This window comes from Anolis sagrei, chromosome 8, assembly GCF_037176765.1.
Source record: "Anolis sagrei isolate rAnoSag1 chromosome 8, rAnoSag1.mat, whole genome shotgun sequence".
Lineage (NCBI taxonomy): Eukaryota > Metazoa > Chordata > Lepidosauria > Squamata > Dactyloidae > Anolis > Anolis sagrei.
This window is the reverse complement of record NC_090028.1, coordinates 10829365-10844864: the sequence shown is the minus strand read 5'-3', so window position 1 is coordinate 10844864 and position 15500 is coordinate 10829365.

Here is a 15500-nt window from a genome sequence, read left to right as displayed (position 1 = left end):
CAAAGTACCTGCAAAAATGTCAGTTTTGGCCTATTTGATCATTTCCATTGAGTTTACATTGGAATTGCAAACTTTTTCCCAGACACCAAAGTACCTGCAAAAATGTCAGTTTTGGCCTATTTGATCATTTCCCATTGAGTTTACATTGGAATTGCAAACTTTTTCCCAGAGAGTAAATTACCTGCAAAACTGTCAGTTTTTGTCTATTTGATCATTCCCCATTGAGTTTACATTGGAATTGCAAACTTTTTCCCAGAGAGTAAATTACCTGCAAAACTGTCAGTTTTGGTCTATTTGATCATTCCCCATTGAGTTTACATTGGAATTGCAAACTTTTTCCCAGAGAGTAAATTACCTGCAAAACTGTCAGTTTTGGTCTATTTGATCATTCCCCATTGAGTTTACATTGGAATTGCAAACTTTTTCCCAGAGAGTAAATTACCTGCAAAACTGTCAGTTTTGGTCTATTTGATCATTTCCCATTGAGTTTACATTGGAATTGCAAACTTTTTCCCAGACAGTAAAGTACCTGCAAAACTGTCAGTTTTGGCCTATTTGATCATTTCCCATTGAGTTTACATTGGAATTGCAAACTTTTTCCCAGACAGTAAAGTACCTGCAAAACTGTCAGTTTTGGCCTATTTGATCATTTCCCATTGAGTTTATATTGGAATTGCAAACTTTTTCAAAGACAGCAAAGTACCTGCAAAAATGTCAGTTTTTGCCTATTTGATCATTTCCCATTGAGTTTACATTGGAATTGCAAACTTTTTCCCAGACAGCAAAGTACCTGCAAAAATGTCAGTTTTTGGCCTATTTGATCATTTCCCATTGAGTTTACATTGGAATTGCAAACTTTTTCACAGACACCAAAGTACCTGCAAAAATGTCAGTTTTGCCCTATTTGATCATTTAACATTGAGTTTACATTGGAATTGCAAACTTTTTCCCAGACACCAAAGTACCTGCAAAAATGTCAGTTTTGGCCTATTTGATCATTTCCCATTGAGTTTACATTGGAATTGCAAACTTTTTCCCAGACACCAAAGTACCTGCAAAAATGTCAGTTTTGGCCTATTTGATCATTTCCCATTGAGTTTACATTGGAATTGCAAACTTTTTCCCAGACACCAAAGTACCTGCAAAAATGTCAGTTTTGGCCTATTTGATCATTTAACATTGAGTTTACATTGGAATTGCAAACTTTTTCCCAGACACCAAAGTACCTGCAAAAATGTCAGTTTTGGCTATTTGATCATTTCCCATTGAGTTTACATTGGGAATTGCAAACTTTTTCCAGAGAGTAAAGTACCTGCAAAAATGTCAGTTTTTGCCTATTTGATCATTTCCCATTGAGTTTACATTGGAATTGCAAACTTTTTCCCAGACAGCAAAGTACCTGCAAAAATGTCAGTTTTGGCCTATTTGATCATTTCCCATTGAGTTTACATTGGAATTGCAAACTTTTTCAAAGACAGCAAAGTACCTGCAAAAATGTCAGTTTTTGCCTATTTGATCATTTCCCATTGAGTTTACATTGGAATTGCAAACTTTTTCCCAGACAGCAAAGTACCTGCAAAAATGTCAGTCTTGGCCTATTTGATCATTTCCCATTGAGTTTACATTGGAATTGCAAACCTTTTCCCAGACACAAAAGTACCTGCAAAAATGTCAGTTTTGGCCTATTTGATCATTTCCCATTGAGTTTACATTGGAATTGCAAACTTTTTCCCAGACAGTAAAGTACCTGCAAAACTGTCAGTTTTGGCCTATTTGATCATTTCCCATTGAGTTTACATTGGAATTGCAAACTTTTTCCCAGACAGTAAAGTACCTGCAAAACTGTCAGTTTTGGCCTATTTGATCATTTCCCATTGAGTTTTATATTGGAATTGCAAACTTTTTCCCAGAGAGTAAAGTACCTGCAAAAATGTCAGTTTTTGCCTATTTGATCATTTCCCATTGAGTTTACATTGGAATTGCAAACTTTTTCCCAGACACCAAAGTACCTGCAAAATGTCAGTCTTGGCCTATTTGATCATTTCCCATTGAGTTTACATTGGAATTGCAAACTTTTTCCCAGAGAGTAAAGTACCTGCAAAAATGTCAGTTTTTGCCTATTTGATCATTTCCCATGGAGTTTACATTGGAATTGCAAACTTTTTCCCAGACACCAAAGTACCTGCAAAAATGTCAGTTTTGGCCTATTTGATCATTTCCCATTGAGTTTACATTGGAATTGCAAACTTTTTCCCAGACACCAAAGTACCTGCAAAAATGTCAGTTTTGGCCTATTTGATCATTTCCCATTGAGTTTACATTGGAATTGCAAACTTTTTCCCAGACACCAAAGTACCTGCAAAAATGTCAGTTTCGCCCTATTTGATCATTTAACATTGAGTTTACATTGGAATTGCAAACTTTTTCCCAGACACCAAAGTACCTGCAAAAATGTCAGTTTTGCCCTATTTGATCATTTAACATTGAGTTCACATTGGAATTGCAAACTTTTTCCAGACACCAAAGTACCTGCAAAAATGTCAGTTTTGGCCTATTTGATCATTTCCCATTGAGTTTACATTGGAATTGCAAACTTTTTCCCAGACACCAAAGTACCTGCAAAAATGTCAGTTTTTGGCCTATTGATCATTTCCCATTGAGTTTACATTGGAATTGCAAACTTTTTCCCAGACACCAAAGTACCTGCAAAAATGTCAGTTTTGGCCTATTTGATCATTTCCCATTGAGTTTACATTGGAATTGCAAACTTTTTCCCAGACACCAAAGTACCTGCAAAAATGTCAGTTTTGGCCTATTTGATCATTTCCCATTGAGTTTACATTGGAATTGCAAACTTTTTCCCAGAGAGTAAATTACCTGCAAAACTGTCAGTTTTTGTCTATTTGATCATTCCCCATTGAGTTTACATTGGAATTGCAAACTTTTTCCCAGAGAGTAAATTACCTGCAAAACTGTCAGTTTTGGTCTATTTGATCATTCCCCATTGAGTTTACATTGGAATTGCAAACTTTTTCCCAGAGAGTAAATTACCTGCAAAACTGTCAGTTTTGGTCTATTTGATCATTCCCCATTGAGTTTACATTGGAATTGCAAACTTTTTCCCAGAGAGTAAATTACCTGCAAAACTGTCAGTTTTGGTCTATTTGATCATTCCCCATTGAGTTTACATTGGAATTGCAAACTTTTTCCCCAGAGAGTAAATTACCTGCAAAACTGTCAGTTTTTGTCTATTTGATCATTTCCCATTGAGTTTTTATTGGAATTGCAAACTTTTTCCCAGAGAGTAAATTACCTGCAAAACTGTCAGTTTTTGTCTATTTGATCATTCCCCATTGAGTTTACATTGGAATTTCAAACTTTTTCCCAGAGAGTAAATTACCTGCAAAACTGTCAGTTTTGGTCTATTTGATCATTCCCCATTGAGTTTACATTGGAATTGCAAACTTTTTCCCAGAGAGTAAATTACCTGCAAAACTGTCAGTTTTTGGTCTATTTGATCATTCCCCATTGAGTTTACATTGGAATTGCAAACTTTTTCCCAGAGAGTAAATTACCTGCAAAACTGTCAGTTTTTGTCTATTTGATCATTCCCCATTGAGTTTACATTGGAATTGCAAACTTTTTCCCAGAGAGTAAATTACCTGCAAAACTGTCAGTTTTTGTCTATTTGATCATTCCCCATTGAGTTTACATTGGAATTGCAAACTTTTTCCCAGAGAGTAAATTACCTGCAAAACTGTCAGTTTTGGTCTATTTGATCATTCCCCATTGAGTTTACATTGGAATTGCAAACTTTTTCCCAGAGAGTAAATTACCTGCAAAACTGTCAGTTTTTGTCTATTTGATCATTCCCCATTGAGTTTACATTGGAATTGCAAACTTTTTCCCAGAGAGTAAATTACCTGCAAAACTGTCAGTTTTTGTCTATTTGATTATTCCCCATTCAGTTTACATTGGAATTGCAAACTTTTTCCCAAAGAGTAAATTACCTGCAAAACTGTCAGTTTTTGTCTATTTGATCATTCCCCATTGAGTTTACATTGGAATTGCAAACTTTTTCCCAGAGAGTAAATTACCTGCAAAAACTGTCAGTTTTTGTCTATTTGATCATTTCCCATTGAGTTTTCATTGGAATTGCAAACTTTTTCCCAGAGAGTAAATTACCTGCAAAACTGTCAGTTTTGGTCTATTTGATCATTTCCCATTGAGTTTACATTGGAATTGCAAACTTTTTCCCAGAGAGTAAATACCTGCAAAACTGTCAGTTTTTGTCTATTTGATCATTCCCATTGAGTTTACATTGGAATTGCAAACTTTTTCCCAGAGAGTAAATTACCTGCAAAACTGTCAGTTTTTGTCTATTTGATCATTTTCCCATTGAGTTTACATTGGAATTGCAAACTTTTTCCCAGAGAGTAAATTACCTGAAAAACTGTCAGTTTTTGTCTATTTGATCATTTCCCATTGAGTTTACATTGGAATTGCAAACTTTTTCCCAGAGAGTAAATTACCTGCAAAACTGTCAGTTTTGGTCTATTTGATCATGGAATTGCAAACTTTTTCAAAGACAGCAAAGTACCTGCAAAAATGTCAGTTTTTGCCTATTTGATCATTTCCCATTGAGTTTACATTGGAATTGCAAACTATTTCCCAGACAGCAAAGTACCTGCAAAAATGTCAGTTTTGGCCTATTTGATCATTTCCCATTGAGTTTACATTGGAATTGCAAACTTTTTCCCAGACAGCAAAGTACCTGCAAAAATGTCAGTTTTGGCCTATTTGATCATTTCCCATTGAGTTTACATTGGAATTGCAAACCTTTTCCCAGACACCAAAGTACCTGCAAAAATGTCAGTTTTGGCCTATTTGATCATTTCCCATTGAGTTTACATTGGAATTGCAAACTTTTTCCCAGACAGTAAAGTACCTGCAAAACTGTCAGTTTTGGCCTATTTGATCATTTCCCATTGAGTTTACATTGGAATTGCAAACTTTTTCCCAGACAGTAAAGTACCTGCAAAACTGTCAGTTTTGGCCTATTTGATCATTTCCCATTGAGTTTATATTGGAATTGCAAACTTTTTCAAAGACAGCAAAGTACCTGCAAAAATGTCAGTTTTTGCCTATTTGATCATTTCCCATTGAGTTTACATTGGAATTGCAAACTTTTTCCCAGACAGCAAAGTACCTGCAAAAATGTCAGTTTTGGCCTATTTGATCATTTCCCATTGAGTTTACATTGGAATTGCAAACTTTTTCCCAGACACCAAAGTACCTGCAAAAATGTCAGTTTTGCCCTATTTGATCATTTAACATTGAGTTTACATTGGAATTGCAAACTTTTTCCCAGACACCAAAGTACCTGCAAAAATGTCAGTTTTGGCCTATTTGATCATTTCCCATTGAGTTTACATTGGAATTGCAAACTTTTTCCCAGACACCAAAGTACCTGCAAAAATGTCAGTTTTGGCCTATTTGATCATTTCCCATTGAGTTTACATTGGAATTGCAAACTTTTTCCCAGACACCAAAGTACCTGCAAAAATGTCAGTTTTGGCCTATTTGATCATTTAACATTGAGTTTACATTGGAATTGCAAACTTTTTCCCAGACACCAAAGTACCTGCAAAAATGTCAGTTTTGGCCTATTTGATCATTTCCCATTGAGTTTACATTGGAATTGCAAACTTTTTCCCAGAGAGCAAAGTACCTGCAAAAATGTCAGTTTTTGCCTATTTGATCATTTCCCATTGAGTTTACATTGGAATTGCAAACTTTTTCCCAGACAGCAAAGTACCTGCAAAAATGTCAGTTTTGGCCTATTTGATCATTTCCCATTGAGTTTACATTGGAATTGCAAACTTTTTCAAAGACAGCAAAGTACCTGCAAAAATGTCAGTTTTTGCCTATTTGATCATTTCCCATTGAGTTTACATTGGAATTGCAAACTTTTTCCCAGACAGCAAAGTACCTGCAAAAATGTCAGTCTTGGCCTATTTGATCATTTCCCATTGAGTTTACATTGGAATTGCAAACCTTTTCCCAGACACAAAAGTACCTGCAAAAATGTCAGTTTTGGCCTATTTGATCATTTCCCATTGAGTTTACATTGGAATTGCAAACTTTTTCCCAGACAGTAAAGTACCTGCAAAACTGTCAGTTTTGGCCTATTTGATCATTTCCCATTGAGTTTACATTGGAATTGCAAACTTTTTCCCAGACAGTAAAGTACCTGCAAAACTGTCAGTTTTGGCCTATTTGATCATTTCCCATTGAGTTTATATTGGAATTGCAAACTTTTTCCCAGAGAGTAAAGTACCTGCAAAAATGTCAGTTTTTGCCTATTTGATCATTTCCCATTGAGTTTACATTGGAATTGCAAACTTTTTCCCAGACACCAAAGTACCTGCAAAAATGTCAGTCTTGGCCTATTTGATCATTTCCCATTGAGTTTACATTGGAATTGCAAACTTTTTCCCAGAGAGTAAAGTACCTGCAAAAATGTCAGTTTTTGCCTATTTGATCATTTCCCATTGAGTTTACATTGGAATTGCAAACTTTTTCCCAGACACCAAAGTACCTGCAAAAATGTCAGTTTTGGCCTATTTGATCATTTCCCATTGAGTTTACATTGGAATTGCAAACTTTTTCCCAGACACCAAAGTACCTGCAAAAATGTCAGTTTTGGCCTATTTGATCATTTCCCATTGAGTTTACATTGGAATTGCAAACTTTTTCCCAGACACCAAAGTACCTGCAAAAATGTCAGTTTCGCCCTATTTGATCATTTAACATTGAGTTTACATTGGAATTGCAAACTTTTTCCCAGACACCAAAGTACCTGCAAAAATGTCAGTTTTGCCCTATTTGATCATTTAACATTGAGTTCACATTGGAATTGCAAACTTTTTCCCAGACACCAAAGTACCTGCAAAAATGTCAGTTTTGGCCTATTTGATCATTTCCCATTGAGTTTACATTGGAATTGCAAACTTTTTCCCAGACACCAAAGTACCTGCAAAAATGTCAGTTTTGGCCTATTTGATCATTTCCCATTGAGTTTACATTGGAATTGCAAACTTTTTCCCAGACACCAAAGTACCTGCAAAAATGTCAGTTTTGGCCTATTTGATCATTTCCCATTGAGTTTACATTGGAATTGCAAACTTTTTCCCAGACACCAAAGTACCTGCAAAAATGTCAGTTTCGCCCTATTTGATCATTTAACATTGAGTTTACATTGGAATTGCAAACTTTTTCCCAGACACCAAAGTACCTGCAAAAATGTCAGTTTTGGCCTATTTGATCATTTCCCATTGAGTTTACATTGGAATTGCAAACTTTTTCCCAGACACCAAAGTACCTGCAAAAATGTCAGTTTTGCCCTATTTGATCATTTAACATTGAGTTTACATTGGAATTGCAAACTTTTTCCCAGACACCAAAGTACCTGCAAAAATGTCAGTTTTGGCCTATTTGATCATTTCCCATTGAGTTTACATTGGAATTGCAAACTTTTTCCCAGACACCAAAGTACCTGCAAAAATGTCAGTTTTGGCCTATTTGATCATTTCCCATTGAGTTTACATTGGAATTGCAAACTTTTTCCCAGACACCAAAGTACCTGCAAAAATGTCAGTTTTGCCCTATTTGATCATTTAACATTGAGTTCACATTGGAATTGCAAACTTTTTCCCAGACACCAAAGTACCTGCAAAAATGTCAGTTTTGGCCTATTTGATCATTTCCCATTGAGTTTACATTGGAATTGCAAACTTTTTCCCAGACACCAAAGTACCTGCAAAAATGTCAGTTTTGGCCTATTTGATCATTTCCCATTGAGTTTACATTGGAATTGCAAACTTTTTCCCAGACACCAAAGTACCTGCAAAAATGTCAGTTTTGGCCTATTTGATCATTTCCCATTGAGTTTACATTGGAATTGCAAACTTTTTCCCAGACAGCAAAGTACCTGCAAAAATGTCAGTTTTGGCCTATTTGATCATTTCCCATTGAGTTTACATTGGAATTGCAAACCTTTTCCCAGACACCAAAGTACCTGCAAAAATGTCAGTTTTGGCCTATTTGATCATTTCCCATTGAGTTTACATTGGAATTGCAAACTTTTTCCCAGACAGTAAAGTACCTGCAAAACTGTCAGTTTTGGCCTATTTGATCATTTCCCATTGAGTTTACATTGGAATTGCAAACTTTTTCCCAGACAGTAAAGTACCTGCAAAACTGTCAGTTTTGGCCTATTTGATCATTTCCCATTGAGTTTATATTGGAATTGCAAACTTTTTCCCAGACACCAAAGTACCTGCAAAAATGTCAGTTTTTGCCTATTTGATCATTTCCCATTGAGTTTACATTGGAATTGCAAACTTTTTCCCAGACAGCAAAGTACCTGCAAAAATGTCAGTTTTGGCCTATTTGATCATTTCCCATTGAGTTTACATTGGAATTGCAAACTTTTTCCCAGACACCAAAGTACCTGCAAAAATGTCAGTTTTGCCCTATTTGATCATTTAACATTGAGTTTACATTGGAATTGCAAACTTTTTCCCAGACACCAAAGTACCTGCAAAAATGTCAGTTTTGGCCTATTTGATCATTTCCCATTGAGTTTACATTGGAATTGCAAACTTTTTCCCAGACACCAAAGTACCTGCAAAAATGTCAGTTTTGGCCTATTTGATCATTTCCCATTGAGTTTACATTGGAATTGCAAACTTTTTCCCAGACACCAAAGTACCTGCAAAAATGTCAGTTTTGGCCTATTTGATCATTTAACATTGAGTTTACATTGGAATTGCAAACTTTTTCCCAGACACCAAAGTACCTGCAAAAATGTCAGTTTTGGCCTATTTGATCATTTCCCATTGAGTTTACATTGGAATTGCAAACTTTTTCCCAGAGAGCAAAGTACCTGCAAAAATGTCAGTTTTTGCCTATTTGATCATTTCCCATTGAGTTTACATTGGAATTGCAAACTTTTTCCCAGACAGCAAAGTACCTGCAAAAATGTCAGTTTTGGCCTATTTGATCATTTCCCATTGAGTTTACATTGGAATTGCAAACTTTTTCAAAGACAGCAAAGTACCTGCAAAAATGTCAGTTTTTGCCTATTTGATCATTTCCCATTGAGTTTACATTGGAATTGCAAACTTTTTCCCAGACAGCAAAGTACCTGCAAAAATGTCAGTCTTGGCCTATTTGATCATTTCCCATTGAGTTTACATTGGAATTGCAAACCTTTTCCCAGACACAAAAGTACCTGCAAAAATGTCAGTTTTGGCCTATTTGATCATTTCCCATTGAGTTTACATTGGAATTGCAAACTTTTTCCCAGACAGTAAAGTACCTGCAAAACTGTCAGTTTTGGCCTATTTGATCATTTCCCATTGAGTTTACATTGGAATTGCAAACTTTTTCCCAGACAGTAAAGTACCTGCAAAACTGTCAGTTTTGGCCTATTTGATCATTTCCCATTGAGTTTATATTGGAATTGCAAACTTTTTCCCAGAGAGTAAAGTACCTGCAAAAATGTCAGTTTTTGCCTATTTGATCATTTCCCATTGAGTTTACATTGGAATTGCAAACTTTTTCCCAGACACCAAAGTACCTGCAAAAATGTCAGTCTTGGCCTATTTGATCATTTCCCATTGAGTTTACATTGGAATTGCAAACTTTTTCCCAGAGAGTAAAGTACCTGCAAAAATGTCAGTTTTTGCCTATTTGATCATTTCCCATTGAGTTTACATTGGAATTGCAAACTTTTTCCCAGACACCAAAGTACCTGCAAAAATGTCAGTTTTGGCCTATTTGATCATTTCCCATTGAGTTTACATTGGAATTGCAAACTTTTTCCCAGACACCAAAGTACCTGCAAAAATGTCAGTTTTGGCCTATTTGATCATTTCCCATTGAGTTTACATTGGAATTGCAAACTTTTTCCCAGACACCAAAGTACCTGCAAAAATGTCAGTTTCGCCCTATTTGATCATTTAACATTGAGTTTACATTGGAATTGCAAACTTTTTCCCAGACACCAAAGTACCTGCAAAAATGTCAGTTTTGCCCTATTTGATCATTTAACATTGAGTTCACATTGGAATTGCAAACTTTTTCCCAGACACCAAAGTACCTGCAAAAATGTCAGTTTTGGCCTATTTGATCATTTCCCATTGAGTTTACATTGGAATTGCAAACTTTTTCCCAGACACCAAAGTACCTGCAAAAATGTCAGTTTTGGCCTATTTGATCATTTCCCATTGAGTTTACATTGGAATTGCAAACTTTTTCCCAGACACCAAAGTACCTGCAAAAATGTCAGTTTTGGCCTATTTGATCATTTCCCATTGAGTTTACATTGGAATTGCAAACTTTTTCCCAGACACCAAAGTACCTGCAAAAATGTCAGTTTCGCCCTATTTGATCATTTAACATTGAGTTTACATTGGAATTGCAAACTTTTTCCCAGACACCAAAGTACCTGCAAAAATGTCAGTTTTGGCCTATTTGATCATTTCCCATTGAGTTTACATTGGAATTGCAAACTTTTTCCCAGACACCAAAGTACCTGCAAAAATGTCAGTTTTGCCCTATTTGATCATTTAACATTGAGTTTACATTGGAATTGCAAACTTTTTCCCAGACACCAAAGTACCTGCAAAAATGTCAGTTTTGGCCTATTTGATCATTTCCCATTGAGTTTACATTGGAATTGCAAACTTTTTCCCAGACACCAAAGTACCTGCAAAAATGTCAGTTTTGGCCTATTTGATCATTTCCCATTGAGTTTACATTGGAATTGCAAACTTTTTCCCAGACACCAAAGTACCTGCAAAAATGTCAGTTTTGCCCTATTTGATCATTTAACATTGAGTTCACATTGGAATTGCAAACTTTTTCCCAGACACCAAAGTACCTGCAAAAATGTCAGTTTTGGCCTATTTGATCATTTCCCATTGAGTTTACATTGGAATTGCAAACTTTTTCCCAGACACCAAAGTACCTGCAAAAATGTCAGTTTTGGCCTATTTGATCATTTCCCATTGAGTTTACATTGGAATTGCAAACTTTTTCCCAGACACCAAAGTACCTGCAAAAATGTCAGTTTTGGCCTATTTGATCATTTCCCATTGAGTTTACATTGGAATTGCAAACTTTTTCCCAGACACCAAAGTACCTGCAAAAATGTCAGTTTTGGCCTATTTGATCATTTAACATTGAGTTTACATTGGAATTGCAAACTTTTTCCCAGACACCAAAGTACCTGCAAAAATGTCAGTTTTGGCCTATTTGATCATTTCCCATTGAGTTTACATTGGAATTGCAAACTTTTTCCCAGACACCAAAGTACCTGCAAAAATGTCAGTTTTGGCCTATTTGATCATTTCCCATTGAGTTTACATTGGAATTGCAAACTTTTTCCCAGACAGTAAAGTACCTGCAAAACTGTCAGTTTTGGCCTATTTGATCATTTCCCATTGAGTTTACATTGGAATTGCAAACTTTTTCCCAGACAGTAAAGTACCTGCAAAACTGTCAGTTTTGGCCTATTTGATCATTTCCCATTGAGTTTATATTGGAATTGCAAACTTTTTCAAAGACAGCAAAGTACCTGCAAAAATGTCAGTTTTTGCCTATTTGATCATTTCCCATTGAGTTTACATTGGAATTGCAAACTTTTTCCCAGACAGCAAAGTACCTGCAAAAATGTCAGTTTTGGCCTATTTGATCATTTCCCATTGAGTTTACATTGGAATTGCAAACTTTTTCCCAGACACCAAAGTACCTGCAAAAATGTCAGTTTTGCCCTATTTGATCATTTAACATTGAGTTTACATTGGAATTGCAAACTTTTTCCCAGACACCAAAGTACCTGCAAAAATGTCAGTTTTGGCCTATTTGATCATTTCCCATTGAGTTTACATTGGAATTGCAAACTTTTTCCCAGACACCAAAGTACCTGCAAAAATGTCAGTTTTGGCCTATTTGATCATTTCCCATTGAGTTTACATTGGAATTGCAAACTTTTTCCCAGACACCAAAGTACCTGCAAAAATGTCAGTTTTGGCCTATTTGATCATTTCCCATTGAGTTTACATTGGAATTGCAAACTTTTTCCCAGAGAGTAAAGTACCTGCAAAAATGTCAGTTTTGGCCTATTTGATCATTTCCCATTGAGTTTACATTGGAATTGCAAACTTTTTCCCAGACAGCAAAGTACCTGCAAAAATGTCAGTTTTGGCCTATTTGATCATTTCCCATTGAGTTTACATTGGAATTGCAAACTTTTTCAAAGACAGCAAAGTACCTGCAAAAATGTCAGTTTTTGCCTATTTGATCATTTCCCATTGAGTTTACATTGGAATTGCAAACTTTTTCCCAGACAGCAAAGTACCTGCAAAAATGTCAGTCTTGGCCTATTTGATCATTTCCCATTGAGTTTACATTGGAATTGCAAACCTTTTCCCAGACACAAAAGTACCTGCAAAAATGTCAGTTTTGGCCTATTTGATCATTTCCCATTGAGTTTACATTGGAATTGCAAACTTTTTCCCAGACAGTAAAGTACCTGCAAAACTGTCAGTTTTGGCCTATTTGATCATTTCCCATTGAGTTTACATTGGAATTGCAAACTTTTTCCCAGACAGTAAAGTACCTGCAAAACTGTCAGTTTTGGCCTATTTAATCATTTCCCATTGAGTTTATATTGGAATTGCAAACTTTTTCCCAGAGAGTAAAGTACCTGCAAAAATGTCAGTTTTTGCCTATTTGATCATTTCCCATTGAGTTTACATTGGAATTGCAAACTTTTTCCCAGACACCAAAGTACCTGCAAAAATGTCAGTCTTGGCCTATTTGATCATTTCCCATTGAGTTTACATTGGAATTGCAAACTTTTTCCCAGAGAGTAAAGTACCTGCAAAAATGTCAGTTTTTGCCTATTTGATCATTTCCCATTGAGTTTACATTGGAATTGCAAACTTTTTCCCAGACACCAAAGTACCTGCAAAAATGTCAGTTTTGGCCTATTTGATCATTTCCCATTGAGTTTACATTGGAATTGCAAACTTTTTCCCAGACACCAAAGTACCTGCAAAAATGTCAGTTTTGGCCTATTTGATCATTTCCCATTGAGTTTACATTGGAATTGCAAACTTTTTCCCAGACACCAAAGTACCTGCAAAAATGTCAGTTTCGCCCTATTTGATCATTTAACATTGAGTTTACATTGGAATTGCAAACTTTTTCCCAGACACCAAAGTACCTGCAAAAATGTCAGTTTTGCCCTATTTGATCATTTAACATTGAGTTCACATTGGAATTGCAAACTTTTTCCCAGACACCAAAGTACCTGCAAAAATGTCAGTTTTGGCCTATTTGATCATTTCCCATTGAGTTTACATTGGAATTGCAAACTTTTTCCCAGACACCAAAGTACCTGCAAAAATGTCAGTTTTGGCCTATTTGATCATTTCCCATTGAGTTTACATTGGAATTGCAAACTTTTTCCCAGACACCAAAGTACCTGCAAAAATGTCAGTTTTGGCCTATTTGATCATTTCCCATTGAGTTTACATTGGAATTGCAAACTTTTTCCCAGACACCAAAGTACCTGCAAAAATGTCAGTTTCGCCCTATTTGATCATTTAACATTGAGTTTACATTGGAATTGCAAACTTTTTCCCAGACACCAAAGTACCTGCAAAAATGTCAGTTTTGGCCTATTTGATCATTTAACATTGAGTTTACATTGGAATTGCAAACTTTTTCCCAGACACCAAAGTACCTGCAAAAATGTCAGTTTTGGCCTATTTGATCATTTCCCATTGAGTTTACATTGGAATTGCAAACTTTTTCCCAGACACCAAAGTACCTGCAAAAATGTCAGTTTTGGCCTATTTGATCATTTCCCATTGAGTTTACATTGGAATTGCAAACTTTTTCCCAGACACCAAAGTACCTGCAAAAATGTCAGTTTTGCCCTATTTGATCATTTAACATTGAGTTCACATTGGAATTGCAAACTTTTTCCCAGACACCAAAGTACCTGCAAAAATGTCAGTCTTGGCCTATTTGATCATTTCCCATTGAGTTTACATTGGAATTGCAAACTTTTTCCCAGAGAGTAAAGTACCTGCAAAAATGTCAGTTTTTGCCTATTTGATCATTTCCCATTGAGTTTACATTGGAATTGCAAACTTTTTCCCAGACACCAAAGTACCTGCAAAAATGTCAGTTTTGGCCTATTTGATCATTTCCCATTGAGTTTACATTGGAATTGCAAACTTTTTCCCAGACACCAAAGTACCTGCAAAAATGTCAGTTTTGGCCTATTTGATCATTTCCCATTGAGTTTACATTGGAATTGCAAACTTTTTCCCAGACACCAAAGTACCTGCAAAAATGTCAGTTTCGCCCTATTTGATCATTTAACATTGAGTTTACATTGGAATTGCAAACTTTTTCCCAGACACCAAAGTACCTGCAAAAATGTCAGTTTTGCCCTATTTGATCATTTAACATTGAGTTCACATTGGAATTGCAAACTTTTTCCCAGACACCAAAGTACCTGCAAAAATGTCAGTTTTGGCCTATTTGATCATTTCCCATTGAGTTTACATTGGAATTGCAAACTTTTTCCCAGACACCAAAGTACCTGCAAAAATGTCAGTTTTGGCCTATTTGATCATTTCCCATTGAGTTTACATTGGAATTGCAAACTTTTTCCCAGACACCAAAGTACCTGCAAAAATGTCAGTTTTGGCCTATTTGATCATTTCCCATTGAGTTTACATTGGAATTGCAAACTTTTTCCCAGACACCAAAGTACCTGCAAAAATGTCAGTTTCGCCCTATTTGATCATTTAACATTGAGTTTACATTGGAATTGCAAACTTTTTCCCAGACACCAAAGTACCTGCAAAAATGTCAGTTTTGGCCTATTTGATCATTTCCCATTGAGTTTACATTGGAATTGCAAACTTTTTCCCAGACACCAAAGTACCTGCAAAAATGTCAGTTTTGCCCTATTTGATCATTTAACATTGAGTTTACATTGGAATTGCAAACTTTTTCCCAGACACCAAAGTACCTGCAAAAATGTCAGTTTTGGCCTATTTGATCATTTCCCATTGAGTTTACATTGGAATTGCAAACTTTTTCCCAGACACCAAAGTACCTGCAAAAATGTCAGTTTTGGCCTATTTGATCATTTCCCATTGAGTTTACATTGGAATTGCAAACTTTTTCCCAGACACCAAAGTACCTGCAAAAATGTCAGTTTTGCCCTATTTGATCATTTAACATTGAGTTCACATTGGAATTGCAAACTTTTTCCCAGACACCAAAGTACCTGCAAAAATGTCAGTTTTGGCCTATTTGATCATTTCCCATTGAGTTTACATTGGAATTGCAAACTTTTTCCCAGACACCAAAGTACCTGCAAAAATGTCAGTTTTGGCCTA